This window comes from Cuculus canorus, chromosome 10, assembly GCF_017976375.1.
Source record: "Cuculus canorus isolate bCucCan1 chromosome 10, bCucCan1.pri, whole genome shotgun sequence".
Lineage (NCBI taxonomy): Eukaryota > Metazoa > Chordata > Aves > Cuculiformes > Cuculidae > Cuculus > Cuculus canorus.
Genome location: NC_071410.1, coordinates 13,128,682 through 13,149,207, shown reverse-complemented (window position 1 = coordinate 13,149,207; position 20,526 = coordinate 13,128,682). Strand labels below are relative to the sequence as shown.

The window sequence follows — 20,526 nt, the reverse complement described above, 5'->3', positions numbered from 1 at the left end:
ATAAGCCCACCCCAACGCAGATACAAATCCTCTGTTATAGAGTCAGTACTCCCTGTTATAAACGTGCTTCATAGCTTCCACATTCTGGTACCAAACACCTGTTACATCCTCAACGCTAATACAAAGAAGCAAATGCTCTCTATGGCTTTTCAATCTAGACCAGTCATAGAAGTGAAATTCTGTCCATATGCATATTACATATGTATCTATGTACAGATAGGGAATGTATAAATAGTAAAACGGGGGGTTTACCACCCTGAGACATATTACAAAGCACTTTTATTATAAGCAAAGAGAACCAATGACATAAAGGTACACTCGTCTTGGATTACTGCTATTGGTTTCTCACGGCTTTTAATACACTTCCCTGATGGCACCTGCAATGGCAGCTTGTCTGCCCTTTTTATAAAAATTGCAGCCTTTTGAAAAACAGTTTCCTGTGGAAATGTCACAGCTCAGTGTGTTCTCTACCGGCATTAGCATGCTGCAAGTCCCGAGTTCCGTGGGTAGATCTGCTCACCGCACAGCTGGCTGACATCTACCAGGCACACTTACTGATATGACGCTGTTTCGTAGGCTTAGGCCACATATTCATAATTTGTAGCAATTCATTAGAAATAAGTTGCCTGTATTTCTAACAGAACAACAATTAGTGGATATTGAAATAGCGATTGTTTTGCTGTAGTTCATTAGAAAGTCATATTTTAATTCCTATTTAATTACAATCCAGTTACTACCATTTATTACCAATAATACTAATGAGCTAAAATAAGAGATGTATCGGGGACTAATGATAATGTTACAGAGGTTCATTTGGAATTCATACAAAAATTCCTATTTAATTACAGTGGAATTACTTCTACTTCATTTGCAAGAGGTGGGATGTGTTTGTGATTCTTGCTGGAGGACCAGCCTCTGCCAGCCATGGTTGGTGGTTCATGGTCCTCTGTGCCTCAGCCTCCAGCGTACAGATCAGTTTCTGCTGGATGTGCAATGTGCTGGGATGCAGCACGGCTGACGGGAGGGTAACTAACTGCTCTGTCTCACACAGAGCCCATTTTTGCATGTTGGTTAAATGCAAGTCTACACTTGCCCAGAGCCTATGTTCACCCTCAGTGGTGTCTCACAAAGCCACCGACTTTTAAACAGAGCTCTGAAGACAGGGCTGCCGATCAAACAGGAGGAACGGCAGTCAGGAAGAGGTGTGCAGAGGACTATGTGGTGGTAAGTTCTCTCTGTCTTGGGTCTTCTGCAAGGGGATGGGAGCTCAAACAGGAGCTGTAAGGGCCGAGGAGATAAAATGTGGAGAAGGCACTCTTCTGCCCAGCATGAATATGAGGATCATTTCTGAGTTAGAATGAGATAGGGATGATTGTATATAATGGAGGAGGGAGTGTGATGTGCATGAGAGGGCACAGTGAATTCAACAAAGGTGTGAAACTGAAAAAAAGGTGGAGAAGTGCTGTTCTTGATTTTGTCTTGAGCCTGGCAAGAACTTCACCCAATAATGGGGCTGGTAATATGGCTTTTCTTTGGTTGAGACCTCTGCTGTACTCTGCCTGTGGAGGCTCCAGGGCTGCAGATCGTGAAATGTTTAAGTAAATTACCAACTGTTCTCTGAAAAAAGTGGTTTCAGACAAGACTAGGATTTATTAAAAAAAAAGTGATGCCTGTAGAGCCTAATAAGGAAAGATACTAAGCCCCAGCCAGGATTCTTAAGTTTGCGTCTGAAGGTCTGCCTTGTGCTTTTCTAGAAAGGGGGATGCAGTCCCTGATGTAAACCCAAGACTGCATCTGGGCTTTCTTCCCCTTCCTACCTTCAGGAAGGGTTGGCTCTGGTCTAACTTCAGACTTACCATTTGAAACACAGCTATGTGGTCATTCCTGGGTTTGTGTAGCAATACTGCTTGATAAAGGGGAATTTGAAGACAGTCCTTTTCCCTTTAAATTATACAGCCTGAAATGTTCATGGGAAGTTATCATGTGCTTCCCTTGCTTGCATTAAGGTTTGATGCCTAAAATTTTCCTTAAAAGCAATGAGCCAAATCTGTTCCTGGTGTAAGCTGTTTACCGTAGTCAAAGGCACTCCACCAGGGACTGATTTGGTCAAATGTGTCTGATGCCACAATCTTAACTCAGCAAAAATATTCCCTTTCAATAATGAGCCTGAGGCACAGGATATTTATAACACCCACTTACATAGGCACTCATATTTTCCCTCATTCTAATTTCCCTCTTCCCTTTATTTCTCTGCATGTCTATCACCTTTTCTCATGTCTCTCCAGATGCATTTCCCGGCATCAGATAATTGAAAGTCAGTGAACTGAGTTTCAGGTTATTTTGCTAAAAGATGCCTATTATTTTGATGAAGCAGGTGCACAGAATTAAAAAAAACCCTCCATAATTGCTACTTTACTATCAGGCTTCTGCTGCCTAATCTTCTTTGATGTTGGTAGAACAAGCTTTCTATCTCCTCTAGGATGATTACAGGGAACATTGCTCCATTCCTCCTACGGAATCCATTCCTGACGGATATTAAACTTGGGTTATCAATTAAAGTTTCTTTATGTGCCGAGTGATTAGAGCCAGGATTGTGTGTGATTTCTAGCATAAAGCAAGTTTGAAGTGATTTCTGCCATTAATATTAATTAATCACTGATACGTCAAATGTTCGTAAATGAATTTACCATAGTAACCTGGGACTGAAATAACGGCTGAACTGCTCTCATTTTAATCATTTGACAACAGTTTCCATAAAGTCTTCTTGGTGTAATTAGCTGAAAAGAGAAGTGAATGAATAACTAGGGTGTTAAAAGTATGGCTGTAATACTGACATATTGCTGGCTCTTCCCCTCTCACCCTCTGCTCTCACTTATGGCTCTGACAAGTTTCAGATCTTTGGTGTAAAATTTTCGATGCTGGTTATTGGCTTTTCTGAGTGAAAATAATACCCAAATATGCATATGCTGAAAGTCTTAAAATGTGTATGTGTGTGTTTAAAGGGAGAAGAGGCAGTGTTTGACAGAGCATGCACACCTGTATAGACTCAAGATTTTTGCAGATTCGATTTTTTTTATATTTAAAAAGCTAAAAATCATCTAATGTCATATCATTCACATCTTCTAGCACTGACTAGCTGATGCCCACCACTTACTCTCAACTTCTGTGTAGGACTGGACTACCCCGAGCTTACTCCGGGTGCTGACAGAGGCAGAGCAACTTCAGAAATGTGGATACACTAATGAATTTAAACCCTTACTGTATGTGACTGAATAGTTTGTTTGCATTGAGAGAGAGTGTAGCGATTGCTTTACCATATCAAGTGACACAGACGTGTTTACAAGTATTTAGGTGGCACTTACAGCTGTAGTTTCTGATTGCTTCCCAAAGCGCAATGAAATTGGGCAAGGAATCATTATTCCTATTTTAGAGGTGGAAATGTTGAGGCCAACAAAGTGAAGTGACACCAAAAACCAATAGCAGAGTTGGAACTGGATAAAGAATCTCCTTAATGTCAACCCCGTGCTTCAGGTAATTTTGGAGCCAAAAGCTGATCAGGCCGTATTATTGATGTAATGGTAAAGAGGCACAGTGATGACCATTGCACCTCTGACTATTAAGCCAGATAAAAAGCTGGCAAATGAGATTTAATTATCCCACCACATTAATCACACAGTCCATTCCCACTGATGCTACTTTTACTGTTGGCAGGAGCATGATCGGTGCTACCAGGCATTAAGGCACTTCTTCCTCCCCCCCCCCCCCCAAAGCATGTGCTGTTCTTTAAACATACAACATCAGGTGCAGATGGCAAAAAAACCCCCATGCTACTGCTTTATCAGCTGTGTAGGGATACTCAGGACATCTTCTAGATGCTGTCAAGGTCCTCCTCTCAGCTGTGAGCTGTTCAGGTGACTGGCCTCTAAGACCTAAATTTACCGCTAGAGCAAGCTGATGCAGTACCTTTGGCCTCACTGGAGCTGTATATGTTTACACAAACACAAAATGTAGCCGGATGTATGTGGTAACTTGTGGCTCTTGCAAACCCTTTCAAATTTCTCCCAACAATTGCATCTCTTAGCTGGATGCTTTCTTATTTGCATTGGCAAAATCTTAATGTCTTAAATCTGAGTCTTGTTCAGCATGTGCCCAGTTTATCCGTTACTCATTGTCATGAATCTTATATGAAGGCCATTATGAGGAAAGCACATGTCATTCTTTTATGGAATTCCTTGAAGCTGATGAGAGCAGTCAGATGGCTGTTTTCATCAATGAACCTTTGATACAGCACTTGGAAACAGAGATGGTGTCTTTTAATAGACCATTATTACCTGCCTTGGGTGCAAGGAACTCTCATGCATTCCAAAAGTATATTAATGGCAGAGTAAAACATGACTTAGAAATAATATCCCCGGAAAGGACCTTACTTTCCCTCTTAAAATGATTTTAAATGGATTTACCTTTTACTAACTGCTGCACTCCTGTACAGCGTGGGAGGAGGATGCAGTGAAACTCCACTTCGAGCCCACTGATGGAGTCATGTTGCAGCACGCAAACGTCTGCCCCGTGGGTGAACCATCGCTGATAAATCATGTTGGTGTAAATGCCAAGCGTATCATGAGTTCTCCGTCTTTACAGCCATGCCACAGAACCCAAAGTGAAGACATAGGTCCTCTCACAGCGAATCATGCAACAACACCATAAGCTGGCACCCTCTTTTGTCTCTTTTGTTGGCAGAGAACTCTATGCAAAGGGTACAACATGTTTTGTCTCCCTCCACATATCCTTCACCATCCAGCTTGCCTGCCCCAGCTGTGTCCTTAAAAATGGAAAGAGATGTCAGGAAGAAGAATTATTTCCAGGAGGATGAGGAATGGTAACAAGTATTTGCCAAGCTAGGAGTGCCACTGCATAGCAGATTTCTTTCTCTCACCTATTTCTGAGCTTACTTTATCCATCCCCCATATAAGGGTGGAATAGAAGAATGGTATAGAACTGGAGGAGGTGCCTATACTGGGGCCCACTGGTCTTGTGCTTGAGTTCAGAAGCTCCAGGATGGAGCACACAAGCAGAGGGGCAGCCCTCCAAAGCATTTCCCAAGGCCACACAGTGAGGAAATAGTCTTCAAATGGTGAAGCCGGGAGAGAAGAGGCTCGAGAGAGGGAATAGAAAGAAAAGAGAGAGAAATGAGACTAAGGGAGAAAATGGACACGAACTTTTGCATTTAAGCAAAGCTGCTCCCTGTAGGAGATGGTGATTCCAGGGAAGGCCGAGACAAAAACCTCTGGGGAAACCTAAGACAAGATTTGACTGCAGGAAGGAGAAAATAGGAAATTCTATGCTGCTTCCATGGGAGGTTTGGAGGAAAGAGCTTGGTAGAAAAATGGATTTCTCTGTTTTAGGACTGATAAAGCATAAATGTTTCAAAGCCTAAAGGAGGAAATGATGAGAAATGTCTGCAAAACTGCTTGGCATAATTACGGATCATGGTGTGCACAAGCTTCCACAGTGATTCTGCCACGGCGTGCACCATTCCGCAGCAGCAGCAGGGAAGGGATCAATCCAGCAATAGGACACCTCTGCGCTTTCATCTCCATCTGTAGGCAGGCAGGAACGAGATGAGCAGTAGGGGCCCGTGCAACGAGCACGTAGCAGTGTAATTCAGGAGATGATTGTGTGTCTGACAACAAACATACATTAACCGGCATTATCTCCTGCAATAGGAAGGCTGCAGTTTTCCAGCTTAGCAATAACTTCGCCTGGGGGCTGTTGTCTGAGCCCATGTGCTGCTGCGAGTCAGCCTGGGGCGCTGCACCTCCTGCAGCCACTGCCTTGCGAGGGTGCCCGGGGCCGAGCAAGCCCCGCAGAGCTGCCTTAACTACATTTCTGCACCAACAATATTGGAGGACGCCCTGGGAAAACAAAGCTGTATAATGCAGGGCATTTGGAGCAAATTAACAAAATCGATAATAATAATATTCACTCTCTTCCTTCTCTACAGTTTGGAGCCAAATTATGTTTTCCTATAAACCAGTCTTAAAATAGTACTGCCTTTTCACATGTGTCTCTTAATTAAAGTTACAAACTTTATAGTTTGGGGTTTTTTTTTGTCTGCTTAATATGAATTCTTCCTTCTTCTTCCTACTTAGGTAGCTGTTCCTTTAACGATCTTCACATACCATCCTTAAGGAAGAGGCGAGCAGGCAATTAATAAGAGTGTGAACAGGTGGTTGCTCTGCTACTGAAAAAGATCAGTAGTGCAATAATTTCCTAATTATTATTATACCTTTTAAAGGTTTTTAAATACATGATAATATATTTCCTCATTGCTTCTTCTGGCACCCCTCTTGCTCCTGGCATTATTTCTCATTCAGAATAATAATTAATGAGAGCTGAGGTATCTAATATATATTTTATTCCTCTGCTTCAGTCCCTTAAGTAACCATATTGTTACATTTGTTATGCAAATTTTCACACATTGTGTGTAATTTCAGCAATATGTGAGAATGCCTCTCAAAAATGCCTTGAGTATTTTGTTTTATGTATTTGTAAAAAATTATCATTTCTTTTCTTGAAAGCAGCATTTTTCCGTAGCTCTTAGAGAAATGGATGAAGCTATGTAATTGCTCTTGCTTTACCGAGCTAAAGGAAAGCAAAGAAATATTTCTAAGCATAAGGTGGTAATAGTGATAGCAATAATAATAATAATAATAATAATTTTTTTTTTTTTTAAAGAGAGCGCTCTGGTGTTGCTTAAAGGCTGTAAAATATACAACTAGAAACAAAGGAAATACTGTCTCCGCTTGGACAGGTATGTGTTGTGCATGTGCTTAACTGAAGAAAATTATTTAATATAGATTATGGACTATGTAGACTGTTGAAAATGAGAGTTCGGTGCATCCTTACGCATTTGTCAGTTTGCTCTGTTTGCTTGTAAAACTTTTGTTGTCCAACAGAAACTGTTCTCACTGTAGGCTAAGTAAAGGGATATTAGTTTTCATCCCTCAGCACCTCACAGAATTGGTCCTTGTCATGGCTTAACCCCAGCTGGCAACTAAGCAGCACTAAGCTGTGCTGTCATGCCTCTCCCCATACCCTGGTGGGATGCTGAGGAGAACCAGAAAAAAAGTAAACCTGTGGGTTAAGATAAAGACAATTTAATAGGACTGCAAAGGAAGAGATAATAATAATAATAATAATAACAACAACAATAATAATAGTAGAAGAATATACAAACCGAGTGATGCGCAGTGTACTTGCTCCCCATTCAAGGACTGATGCCCAAGCCATCCCTGAGCAGCGATTGCTGTACTTCAGGCAGCTCCCCAGTTTATATACTGAGCATGCCGCTATATGGTATGGACTATCCCTTTGGCCAACTTGGTTCAGCCGTCCCAGCAACGTTCCCTCCCAGCTTCTTGTGCACCTCCCCGCTGGCAGAGCGTGGGCAACTGAAAAGTCCTTGACTTAATATAAACAGCACTTAGCAACAACTGAAACTGTCAATGTGTTATCAATGTTATTCTCATACTAAATACCAACCACAGCACTATACCAGCTACCAGGAAGAAAATGGAATCTATCCCAGCTGAAACTGGGACAGTCCTTGTTTGGAAAGGCATTGTAAATTCATGTGGAATGTCTTAGGATACTGTTCAGGAGGGGTGAGGAAGAGCAATATCTAACCTGAGCAGGCAGTGTGACTTCCATTCTTGAAGGAAAGCCCTCTGGGTGCTTACATTGCTTGCAACCATGCAAAAATAAGGGAACTTGAGCTTCTTATAGAGCAGAGTAGTTCAAGCATTATGAGTCTATCAGCGCTGCACAAGTTGGTGAGCAGAAATTTTCTCTGAAGAATTCATGTACTGCAATACCTTCCAAAAAGAGTGAGTCAGTGGCCCCGGAGTACTTCCTAAATGTTTTCGCTGTGGTTGTTCATTGGCAAGGTTCCTTGGGTCATGCAACTCTCACACCTGATTCTCTCTTCTACCTTTAATCACACTTTTGCAATGTTGGATAGAGGCAACCATTTGCCTGCAGAGACCCTTCAAGGCTTTGGAGATCTATTTCTGGTGACCTTTTCCATGGTTTGTTGGAGATGTGGTCAGCACTAGCCTCATATGGGAGATTAAACTATGAAGGGAATGATTAATTAGGCAAATCTGAAGCAAAGTCAGATCAATTTTTAAAGCTGTTCCACCTTTCTGAAGGCTGGAAAGTCTCTGTAGAAAAATAATAGTTCTTATTTTCTATACTAAAATATTCAGAGTGGCTATACAGAATGAAAACTGGGAAATGCAATGTTGTCAGTACTGTGATGAGTGAATACTGAGAGTTGAAGTTTGAGTTTGGGTTTCTCTACCCACTACCTCCAAATCCCAAACTATATTTTGTTCTGAAATTAAAGATGATTATGTTTTGGACAACTATAAAAAATGTCTTTTAATGCTTAGGGGCTTCAAAACTGGTGCTAAAACTCAGGTTGCGAGGAAGAGCGAACGATGGTGTGGCTTGTGTGTGTATGTGTTTCAGCGGGAGCAGAAAGCAGCTCTTTCTCTGTCACCTTCCCACAGTCCCCAAGGCTAGCAGCTTTCAGCAGTACCTCAGGTGGCCCTAAATTCTGCCTGCAGAGCATCCTGTCAAGGCTCGCGTGCCAACTGCGATACACACCATTGACTCCCTCTTCATGCTCTCCTGCAGCCAGACCGGTGTCTCTGGCATTTCAGATGCAGTGCTGCAGCTCTCCTCCACTTGCTCAGCAGCCCTTCCGTGGGACACAAATGGTAGCCCCCTGTCCCCAACCAGGGCTGAGGAGCTGTGACCCCCCCTTCGGCAGACAGGGCTGTGCCAGCAGCCCTCGCCTTTCCCAGGGGCAGCTCTCCGTGTGTCTGCACGGGCAACCAAACCACCTGGAAGGGAGCTCTGGAGGACTGAGGTCCCGTCTCCTGCCTGCAAGGGTTTTGCCAATGCTGGGTTATATTAGCTATGGCTTTGCTTACAGTAGTCTGGAAATTTCTTGGCCTTGAGGTTGCCAAATTATAGCAAAAATATTGTATTACTTGTTCTTGAAAATTAAGCATAAATCCCTAATTGCTCCAGTCTTATCAGCCATGCTAAAGCATGTTAAACAGCGCTTTCAGGAATATTGTATTATGAGAGTGCTGGTCCTGTGTCCACCAGAGCCCTGGTCACCGGGATTGTTGCTGTTGCTGGAAGCTGGGGTGTGCTTGAACAGCCCTAAGCCTTCTCCAAGTTACTCGTGGTCAATGCAAGGCTCGGTGCCCTTGAGGGCCAACTTCAAAGAGCTATGACTGTTCTAGTGCCACCAGTAGATTTTACTTGTGTAAAAGAGTGCAAGAATAGCAAGCCCTGAGTGTGTGAATGCCAGCTTCTGCTGAGAACCATCATTGCCTCCGAAACAAGCCCAGAGGGATTACTCTGGAGCTGCTTAGTCTGGTAGTTTCTATGCAGAAAACCCAAATATAGTAGACCCCTAACTCCCAAAGTCTTCAAAACCTAATTGGGAGGGTGCTAAAGCCAGCTTTATATGTAATAAAGGAGGAATACTTTGCCATCCCCATCTTAAAAAGCCGCGCAATAAAAATGTAAATATCTGCCTTGAAGGTTTTCTTAATAAACCCTGTAATTTCCTTAAAATTCTTCCTATAATATCAAAATCCTAAACCACTTTGAGATGAGCTATTTTAGACTGTAATTGGGCTATTCATTCCCTATGCATACAGTGATCCTAATCTAATATGTAACAAGAACTTAAAAGCTAATCAATAATGGAACACGATTCTCTATCAGTAGAGCTGCCTGTTGACTCCTGTGAGAGGGATCTTCACGAGACAGCTCGGCTCTGATGACAGCCTTATATTTATTTTAAACATGAAGTTGAAACATCATCTTTCTCTGTATTGTCACTTCCAATTATTTTTGGAACAAAACACCAGAGGGAAATGAGATCCTCGTCCTGAAAAGCACATTCATATTTGATAAATAGCCACAGATCCTGGAGAATGTTTACTGAAATGTGGATTTGAACTGCTTTCACATGTATTTTACTAGAGCCATTGATTTTCTATTGTAACATATGTCCAGGTCACTTTACCGAGCTGCCCCTTCCCTGCACCTTAGAGGTTAAAGGAAGAAAAAAAGAGCTGATTACTCCAGTGCTGGGCTTCCATATTTTTCCTGGATAAAACTAAGGTAAAATTAGCATCTACAGGGAATCAAAGTGAGCCGCCACTTATTGTCCTTCAGTGGAAGTCAAGATGTCTTTTATACCCTCACGTACAAAAGACAAATTCCCACTTTTCATGTCTATGCATTGGCTTGAGATGGAAAGGGTGGAGGGAAGAGAGTTAAGTGAGTACACAGATGTCCCTAAAACCGTATCAATCATAGGCATGAGAAAATGCCGCCCTTTTAATAGGCAGAGTGAACCAATGTGCACAGCTGGATTTTGAATTTTATGGGCTTTCTCAATAAAATGCAAGTGGAAGACATCTTACATCATTCCCACAGCTCTGGCCATTTGTACACTGCACCACTTCCCCTCTGAGCCACACTGGGAATGCAGGAGCTGAAGCCCTATGGTTGTAGCCATGTGCAACTCCCTCTCCACTGTCTGGAGTGAATTAACGTGCTTTTTGGAAATACATGGTGGGTTTCTGATGTCACATACGCTTCCACAAAGTCAGTGGATGCAAGCTGGAATTACTCAGGCTATGAAGGATCAGGAGTTGGCCAGGAAAGCTCCTCTCTGGAGGGTCCTAAATGCCAGTGATTTCATGTGATTATTTATTGAGCTTTATAATAGTGCGTATACCCTCATGCACACCCCATCTCCTACAAATTACCCTACAACTTCCCAGTCCTTCATTATGTTGTAGAGGTCAAAGCTTCCCTAAGTAATCAAAACATTTAGGAAGGAAAGCTTGCTAAATGCTGAGCTAAGCTTGAACACTGACCCTATCTCTTAACTGTATCAGGAACTTTATGTACATCGTAAAATGTAATAATTGCTATGGTAACTGCTCATTCATATTAGCTAACGGCATAAATAGAGTTGTGTAACATAGCCAGTGCTGATGTTGGGAGCACAAGGGAGGTCTCCCCATTGAAAGCTTTAATTGATACATGTGCCTTATAGGAGAATTTGCTTTTTTTTTTTCTCTTCAATAAGTTTATTTAACATCTTTAAGGCAGTTCTCTCTCATTCTGCTCCCACTGTTGCCTTGCAAACCCTTTGGGTATCGAAGGCAATTAGGCAGTTGCAAGGAGACAGGAGATCAAGCATGAGTCTGTGTTTATCTTTGTTTCATTCTTGCATTTATTCGACCGTGTCCTTTTCTCAGGTGATGCCTTATATTTCATCTGGACCACACTAAACGAAAGAGAGTGAAAGTATGTGTTCTGTTCCCTCTCTTTGTGTGACCTGTGGCTGGTTATTCCCAAGCTTGGGCTCCATATTGCCATTGACTCCTTGTCTGATTCTTTGTCACATCATTTTGCCACTATTTTGATCACTTCCATAGTAAAATTAATAACTTCATCTGAGGGGTCTGTAGGAAACAATGCCAATGGAATGACTGGGAATTTTACAAAGCCTGGTCTTGGACTATATAATGTCTATGTCTCTGACTTCTTAGCCATGTAAGCCTTAGGACACTGATAAAACTACAAAGCTTGTATGTATGTATATTCACAAAAGCATAGAGGTACGCTAGCCGTCTCTTCTAGTTGTTTATTTGTTGTAGGAAGGCTGGTTTTGGCTGCTTAAGTTAGAGACTGATTCTCAGTCTGGTGTTTTACAGGACTGAGCATGAGGCTCATGCCTTTTATACAACTCTGATGATGGAAAAAATATCAGCGGCAGTTTCAGCTGCACATCCCACTCCTGAGCACGACTTGTCATGTTCTTGTCGATCATTCCCATGGTCAGCAGCCAAATCTGTGTTCAGATTGCTAGTCACTTAAAGAAGCTTCACCAGGTCTTTGGGGACCATTGAAAACATGGACTATTTCCTGGCCATCCCAGAGAAGCTGAGGACTGGGGCATGTGCTGGGGTAAGTTATGGTGATCTTAGGTTCTGTTGGAGCTTTAAAATGTTGGGTTGGGGTGTACCTTCCTATTGGTGGAAAGTATCCCTTGGTGTGGGAGCATTCAAATGGTGGATCGCTGTGCTAAATCTGAATCACAGCTCAGTTGTTCTTGTTGGAAAGAAAAGATGTTTTCTTGATGGCAACTATTACTTTTACTGCACACTACAACTGGCAGACATTCGCTGCTGGACCACCAGGACTGAGCTGAAAACCTCTGCAGCTCTGACTGGGTCCTGGAACTATGCCATGCCTAGATAATATAATTACCCCACATCCTAAATGAGACACTATGGGTCAAATTCATTCCTCAAGCAGCCGGGAAAGGCTCACCCGGTGTATCTAGCCCAAGGAGCAGAATGAATGTACTTAGATTGCCAAAGATATGTCCTATGTTTTCCCGAATACACTCTCCATGAGCCTTAGTTTAGATTCTTCCCTTTGCCTAGCTGAAGCTCAATCTGCACTTTGAATAATACATATAAGTTTTTGATTGGCATTCAGTCCTAAGCATTTAGCTATCTTGTTGTCTTGTCAAGTCATCCTTCGGTAAAAGCATTTTAGGTGCCACAAAATGTAATGACTTCACTGCAGCGTTCTACATTGCAAATTCAAGTTCCTCTGCACATTTTTCAGCCAAGGTTCTTGGCACCATCAATAGATCTGTTCCATGGGCAATTTTGGATGGATCTATTAATATTACCTCTAAGAGTAATAAGTCCCACTCTTCTACTAAGTGAATCATCTGTCTCTCTTGTGGACAAGCAAAATTCTCTCTCCTTGGACTTGTAGTTCACAAGTTGGCAGGGGTTTCTGTTTTGTTAATAGTCTTTATACAGCAATGAAGTGATTTCAAAAAATGTTCAGCCCAGTTTTGGGGCCAAGTAGTATGTCTTTGGTTATTTGTTCTTCTGGACAGGCCGTGTCACCATTAGTCATACTTCAAAATGATGGTTTACTTTCATTATTCACTGACTGCATTGCTTCCGATTCAGCACTTCACAACTCAGCAAGATTTCCCTGTGCTAATTCATCTGCATCATTTCTAGAAGAGTTTATATCAAAGGACATGTTCTCAATGTTAATAAAGTGCAGGGGTTTTGAAAGAGCTTGTAATTCTGGCTCTTTAAAAATGAGCTTTTTAGAGGTGTTCATGCTATGCGTGTGAGCACAGTATATGGCAGTAGGGGTCTTAACATGATTGATAGCTCTTTCCCTGTTTATTTACGTTCTGTTTGGGAAATCTAGCACACACTCACTCTGCGATCAGAACCAGGCTAACATGGATCCAGAATGAACATTTGGTCTATTGCAGTCAAAATCAGCAGCCCTGGCATGGTTTAGGATGTGACACTCAGACACCAGCACTCACAAGGACTTCTAAGCCCGGCCAGCTGTTACACTTTCACTGTTGTCTTACCTGACTGCTTATTTCAAATCAGAATGACTGAGACCTCCTTTAAGGGGTCAATAATGTTGATTTTCAGTAGGGCTCAACTGATTTGTGTGCTCTGATGTGGGCCTATCTCCTCCTCTGTTTAATGGGAACATACAGTGTACCCACGTACCTATAAAGCACACATCTAGCTCTACACACCTACTACTCATGGCAGAGGCTCAATTTCCCTGGTTGCATTCCTGAATGGGTTTTTATTCACTTGAAGACTCCTTGGTTTGGTTGCTATTTCTGAACTCCCCCTACAAATTTGAATCTATCGTGTTTTATGTACTCTTGCATTCCTGGGCTGTCAGCCTGCCCATAGTAGCAATGAATTGCTAAAGGGAAAAAAAAGAGCAGGAAGAGTTAGTTAAGCAGAACTTTAACCTCCCACATCATCTGGTGTGTCCTACTTCACTGCAGCCATCTCAAACCTAAGGAAAAAAACCAAAACAAAGGGCACTTTGAAAATCAGGCTGATATACTATTAAGTTGTCTGAGTGCTCTGTGAAGAACCTAGAGGAGTTGCCTCACACTTGGAATTTCTAGGGTCCCTTTTCTCAGAAGCGAAATTTTGATAACTGGGAAGAAAATTGTTTTGCTTTGGAATTAAAAGAACAACTCCTCAAGTATTCACATGAAACAGAAATACTGTTCTTTTTAATTTTTCTAACTAATGCTAATTACCAGGAGTTTGTTCAGAATGTGACTCTTCACAGTAGGTCCCAATGACCCTTAGGACTGGTGTCTGCAACATCACTTAACTCGAATAAAGCTAATGTGCCTTTTCTATAGAGTCAATGAAAAGAAATAGGCTGTTATATCTAGTCAATGTTAGTTATTTATAGAATTGAATATAGACTCAAGACTGTATTCATCTTGCTTTGTGCAGTCTCTTACCTTAAAAACAGCCAAACACGTGTATCAGATTGGTTAGGGTGAATCAGATTCTCTGAAGTTGCCAAGTTTCTTCTCTTGGTGAACAACGGATGGAATTTTATGTATCTATCAGTACATGTGGGATGATTTTTCTGCATACCAGGACAGGTTTTGTCTTGAATTTGGAGGTTCTGTTACTTTAGGTACCTGAACGCTTATGTATGCTTGCAGAATGGGAGGTCTGTATAGCTCACAGCCTGCTCATCTCCTCGTTTTAAAGAGAGTAAACATGGACCTCAGCTTTCACCACTGCTTCCCAGCCATATGGAGTTGGCATTTCCTTTTGACATTACTTGAAACTACGCCCATTTTCCCCTCTTCCTTCCATCCTTCCTCTCCCACCTCAGGCATGGGTGACATTTCTGATCCCTAGGATTACTGATTGTTCTTGTTGCTGCTCAGATCCCTTCAAGCTCTCCAAAACAGTACAAAGCTCTGGGCTTTCAGCCAATTTACACACAAGTTTATCATATGCTGACATTGTTTCTCCCTAAATAGGTCTACCTTTACTGACATTATTGATTCAACTGCCTCTCTTCTCACTAATACTCTTTTTAATGCATCCAACCTGCCTTGTATTTCAACTAATGAAAGGGTGAAGTCAGAGGGGTAGAGGTCGAAGAGGTTAAACTGCAAGCGTAAAGGTCCCAGGTTTTAAAGTCAGAGTTTGCTATGTGAGATTCAGAAGCTTGTCAATGGAGTAAATCTGCAAGTCTGAGCTCTTTTTTCCAAGAGAAGAAGTAAACCATAAAGCCAATTGCACATTGTATTACTAATAATTCTAATTAAAATAAGCTTGATCCATTTGTAGGTTAGCAATAATAACACAGTCCCCAGTTTTCTCATCTTGGAGACTATGATTTTGAAAACAAGGAGAAAATTTTCCTTCACAGATAGAATCACATCTCACATGTTGTTTGTCTTAGAGCTAATCCAAATTAAAAGACAACTTTGTAGTTGGCTTGATTATAAATTAAACTCAGCTTTAACAGTTGATTTACACAATTTCTCTATATATGAGGAGGGGGTTGCAACTCACTTCTTGGGCAGTGTTTGTATGTGATGTACCTCTCCAGTGCAGTGGGAGCAGAAGTGCTCAGCAGCATGTTTTGGGGTCCATGCAGGCAGCAGTGCTTTCCTGCTGTGTGGTGGGATGGAGCTCTACTCTCAGATGGGGAGACCTTCACCCTCACCCGTTTGCTGCAGGGAAGGGCTAGTGAGCAACTCGTGCAGTGTGGCAGCCCCCAGGTCATTCATCATGCCCCGCAGACGGCTGCAAATTCATTGCACCCTTGTAGAAATCAAGTTCTCCACAGGCAGATCTTGGGACACGGCAGCAGCTTTTGAGAGCTGGTGAAGACCTTGCTTCAGAAACGTGGTCAGCAGTGGAAATGTTAAGGGCCAGGTATCGAGTCTGTACTTAGCAGTGAAGAGAAAGAAAGAGAAAACTGCAGAATGAGACAAGGGTAGGGGAAAGTCCGCTGGCATGTGGGACTAAAAGTCATTCAAGACGAGCCCAGGAGGGCAAACCTGGCAGCAGCCCTCCCAAGGGCTCCAGGAACCATCAGAGATATTGGGGGAGCTCCACTGGCCCACAGCAGCACAATTCAGGTGGAAAAGCAGGTCTCAAGTGACAGTATCATCCTGAGGAGGTGCCTGGGAGTGGCTGCTCATCATCTCCACACCACAGCTATCTTCTGTCCTCACTGCATTTCTGTGCTAGGGTGGCAGAATAAAAACCTCTACTTTGTTTCTTAGTTTATTCACTGATGGTTTGGCTGCTGTAGTCAGCTCTAGCGTGTTTCGCAGAAGCCACGGTGGCTGAGGTTGCAGGACCGCTGGCAGTCAGCCTTTCCACCACAAGGCTGGGTGCCCGCGTTGTGCTGGCGGCACCTTGGAGCTGAGCATGGCCAAATGTTCTCAATAGAGCAGGAGAGTGAAATCAAACATTCAGATCTGGCGAGGGAAGCCGCCAAGGCTGCTGGAGCAATAGGACATTAAATCCCACGCTCAAACTGAACGACATCCCCCACACCGCAAATAAATCATAGGAGAGAAGAAAACATTTCACATTGTTAAAAGTTTATACTATCTTTGACTTCAGACATGTTATCATTAACCTGGGAATTAATCAGAGATTTTCATTTGCTCCTTGTTCGGAACTATAATGAGCCCTTTAACAGTGTAAATAAAAAGATCTAAAGATTCAATAAACTATAATGTCACAAATGGCAATCATCTAACATGTGAGGCCTCCGTGTTAAAAAGCATCACACAGCTGGAAACAAATGCTTCTGTATAACATTGTAAATATCCTCCAAGCCCACTACTAATTAAACTGAAGCTTCGTTTCTCCTGGGCATGGAATATATGAACTAATTAAGGAAATATAATTTCTTTTCTGAGAGACCAGCACTGTCCCCCTTAAAAAAGTGGGGTGGAGGGGGGGGGACAGGATGGAGAAAGAGATGGTGAAAGAGAGAAAGAAAGGCAGGAAAGGAAGAGTGAAAAAAGAAAAGAAGGAAGGAGTTTCACGGGAGGGACCACACTGATACACTGGGGTTACAATAATGAGACATTTCTGCTTTAAGCAAATTTTGCACCTGAAACCTGCAGAAATATAGCCATAGCACTTGAAAAATTACTTCAATGCTGCACAGTGCCATGAAAATTTATCTTTGAGATGATTTTATTGCATGGTTACCCTAGGCAATTAAATCAATAAATCTTAACTGTCAGAAAGGTTGGCCCGCTGCCAGGAATAAATGAAATGCGTGGAATCAGTAAATAAAAGGTTTCTGACAACTCATTCTAGGAATTATTTAGCAGTTGGGCTTTTTGTTGTTGGTGGTATTGGTGTTGCTTTTGTCTCCCGCATTTATTGACATTCTCCTTGAGAAATGATTATGCTAACATAAACAATGTAACACAGAGATGTAGATAGATGGGAGAGAAAAGTCAGGCTCTTCAGTGTAATAAATTACCCTCCTGGAATTGCACATGAACAGCAACTTCGGGGGGCTGATAGTGCTGGCGAAGGCTATCAGAGAGCTGGGGGCTGAGCCATGGGCTGGCAGCACATCGGCAGCCCCGGTGCCAGACACTGGGAATTTTTGTGCGCTGGCCCACGGTACTTCATTATTAAAATATATGTTCTATTTTCATTGATTGATTCAGAGATGATTGAGATTGAAATTCCTCCTTGAAACATGGCAGTGACATTTCCATAGACCTAGAGAGTCCAGCGTTCACCGCAGGAGATGCCAGTTTTGACAGAGAAATCATAGTTACGCCTGTGTAAACCCTGAGTAGTCGATGCAGCTGCATTGTCTTTCATGCTGCTGTTACAAATCCGAAGGCCTGAATCTGATTTCTCTTACCCTGGGATTTGACATGTTAAGTCAGTGTGAAATAAGGCTGTGTTGTGAAAAAGAATAACTACTGGTGTCTGTTTTAAAAGTTATTTCATTTGTTTAGTGGGACTACATATGCAATTTTTAAAAAGCAAATGAAATTAGGGGATAATGAAGTAATGCTTTTTAGTGCTGTTTTGCTTCCTCTTCCAAATCGTTCTTTGTCCCTAAAATGAAGATGATGGGCTTTGTCCTAAACAGGAATCCTGCTCCGAGGATCACTTCAGCTCAGCATTTTGTTGCAGAGGAACAGCACTTCTCCGAATAAGGCTTTATCTCTCTCCAGAAGACACCGTGGTGAGGGCAGGTGAACTGATTAATAAACTGATGGATTTTTAGTCATTGTGGTCATCTGCTTTAACCTCCTTAATGCTAACAGGCCACTAAATTTCTCCTGTTACCTCCTGGTTCAAGGCTGCCTTTACCGGCTGATCAAGCCCACTCCTTCGGCAGGGCAGGAGCTGCGGGGGTGACCACAGACCCCATGGGGCTGCCCTGGCTTTGAGGGGCTCTGCATTTCCCCTGTGCCACTGTGACAAGGACAGTGCTGCTAAAGTAGGGAGCAACCCGCTGAGCTGAGCAGCGGAGGAGCCCTCTCCTGCCTAGAACTATAGCTGGTCTGCGAGGCCAGTGCCTCGTCACCATCACATTGGGGCAGCCTGGAGAATATGTGTCTGTCCTTGAACCACCAGCAGCTCTGTGGACCCAAGAAGGGTTTATTTGAGTAGTATGGAAAAAAGAGCCTGTCGCCAAAATGTCTGTATCCAGTTTCTGGATACCCAAGTGACCTTCAGTCATAGGAGTCCTTAAGGACAAACTCACCTCTCTGCCTGGGGCTGAGAGAGACTCATTGATGTAGCTTGGTCCAAGCTGGAGACATGGTGTCATCTTGGCTGTGGAACATTTCCTATGAACCATACTCTACAGTTCCTCAACACCAACGACAGAGCTGCCTGGGCGTATTGCTCCTCTGACACCTCCTGTCCCAGTCACAGTTTTCCAGCTTTTTGCGCTCTCCCATGGCAAACCCGCTGCCTCTTATTGCGACTGCGTGGAGCCAGGCAGGCTGTGGCAGGGTGCGGCTCAGGGCTTTGGCAGCCCTGAGTAGATGGATGGGGCACCAGGGATGCCCTGGACACCAGCCTGGAGGAGGCTTCTCTTGGCTAATCAGCTCCCAAACCGTAGAGGGCATTAGAGATCTGAGTGCTACACTTAACTGAATGAGTCCCATCCACTTCAAGGTACAGCTAAAGCCAACAGGCTTTTACAACACTGATTGGCAAGCGGCTTCTCATTGCAGATAATTGCCTGCCAGCACATCCTGACTGCATAGGTGATTGCTCTTAAATTGATGGCTCAAAGCACAATAACAGCCTTTTTATTCAGTTTCTACTTGATAGGCAGCAAATGTACAGTTGCCAAAAAAAAAAAAAAAATAAAGAAAGAATGAGAAGAAAATGTTGCAGAATTTGCTCCCTGTTATACCACTGTCAGGCTGAAATTCCTCAGGATGGAGTTAAACAAGGCTCCCATTGCTCCCCAAAGCCTGGATTCAGCATTAAGGGGTACTTGAGGCATGCTGAAGTTTCCAACAGCCCCTGCCCCAAGTGGAAATCACCCCTCAAATGCAGTAAACACTTAGGAGGTTCTTTCTCCGAGCAGATTAAGGCTGGAGTGCTGAATGAGAGCAGCTGGCACGGAGCTTTCACCAAGGGTGGGAGGCCAGAGGGAAGCTGGCACCCCGGCACCTGGGCAGGAAGACTCAGCTCTCTTGGAAAGTAGAAAACAGAACATTTTTCATGTGGCTTCATCACATTCAGCCACATACATTTCTTATGGTCCTCCGGAGGCAAAAGGGTGAACCCTATCTGCCTGGAGATGGCTGAAAAACTGAGGGCCAAAGGTGAAGGTAGTGGGCGCCAAAAATTCAAAATGTAAACTTTTGAGCAAATCTTCCTGCAATCCTACAAATATCAACAGCCACATTTCCAGGCGGCTGCATGACAGCAGCTGTAAACCCCCTCTGAGTCCGGCAAACTACACAAGGTGCCCACCAGCAGTGGAGAAACTAATGTGTGAGAAACATAACTGGAAAGCAGCTGAGAGCAGCCCCAAAGTTGTTTTCACAGTTGAGTGACATATAGCTTGAAGGAAAAGTCATCCTAAAGGTTATTGCCCAAATTTGCCAAAAATTTCTGGCCAATGCTGTCAGGTAGTGTCTTTTCTTCCGCAGTCCAGTTTCTGAGGTCCAGCCTAGAGACTCATCCCTTGTGTTTAGCTGGTTTTGTGTATTTATAGGTGTAGATTCTCAAAAGAGAGAACACCTCTCATTTTCAGAAGGACACTCTACATACATGCCTAAAAATATCAACAGGGACTTTTCTGAAGCTCTTTTGACCACGACCTTCTGTTTAGCATTAGCTTCACATGTGGCTTGTGTGCTGAACACATTTACATTAGCTGTAATAAAGTCCTTCCAACCGCATGGACACAGTATGGGGGGAAAAAACCCTGAAATTGCCCATGCACATGTGCCTTTTTCAATCAAAATGATAAAAGGATATCTAAATTCACTTTGAAATGCAGCTGGTAAATGAAATTTCTCTATTAATGTGGAGCTGACACTGC

The 20,526-nt window shown here is 42.9% G+C and overlaps 1 protein-coding gene and 1 long non-coding RNA gene across 2 annotated transcripts in view; one reads left to right on the top strand and one right to left on the bottom strand.

The window, feature by feature from the left end:
• Positions 1 to 20,526, bottom strand: part of TMEM185A (transmembrane protein 185A) — a 152,590-nt gene that overhangs the window by 114,261 nt on the left and 17,803 nt on the right. The gene's annotated exons all lie outside the window — the stretch shown is intronic.
• Positions 6,741 to 18,950, top strand: LOC128853150 (uncharacterized). Its single transcript, XR_008451441.1, has 4 exons — positions 6,741 to 6,811; positions 10,105 to 10,212; positions 11,823 to 12,075; positions 18,100 to 18,950. It is a non-coding gene; the product is annotated as an uncharacterized LOC128853150 (long non-coding RNA).